The sequence below is a fragment of the Formica exsecta genome, unplaced genomic scaffold (assembly GCF_003651465.1).
Source record: "Formica exsecta isolate Colony F162 unplaced genomic scaffold, ASM365146v1 C16183837, whole genome shotgun sequence".
NCBI classification, from domain to species: Eukaryota; Metazoa; Arthropoda; class Insecta; order Hymenoptera; family Formicidae; genus Formica; species Formica exsecta.
This window is the reverse complement of record NW_021842021.1, coordinates 1-262: the sequence shown is the minus strand read 5'-3', so window position 1 is coordinate 262 and position 262 is coordinate 1. Positions and strand designations below refer to the sequence as shown.

At 25.2% G+C, this 262-nt stretch overlaps 1 long non-coding RNA gene across 1 annotated transcript; it reads right to left on the bottom strand.

The window, feature by feature from the left end:
• Positions 1–257, bottom strand: LOC115237494. The gene is made up of 2 exons (XR_003884679.1): positions 200–257; positions 1–97 (listed from the first exon to the last, which is right to left on the bottom strand). It is a non-coding gene; the product is annotated as an uncharacterized LOC115237494 (long non-coding RNA).
• Positions 258–262: the final 5 nt, after the last annotated feature.

Below are 262 nucleotides of genomic sequence, written 5' to 3'. Positions count from 1 at the left end.
TTCTCTCTGATGTGTGATAAAAAATTCATTTAAATTAGTTAAACCTGCCGCGGTCTAATAATTTGGCCACAACTGCTGATTAATTTGTAATTGTATACTATGGAGAAATATTTTTATGTAAATTTTGCATTTATATTCTACACAAATATGTTGTATTAAATATTATATATACATGTAAAGCTGAGATAATTTTTCATACTTCATTTCATGAGGAAGAATTATATTCTTTATAGTATTACACACAAAGCATGCATAATCTAAT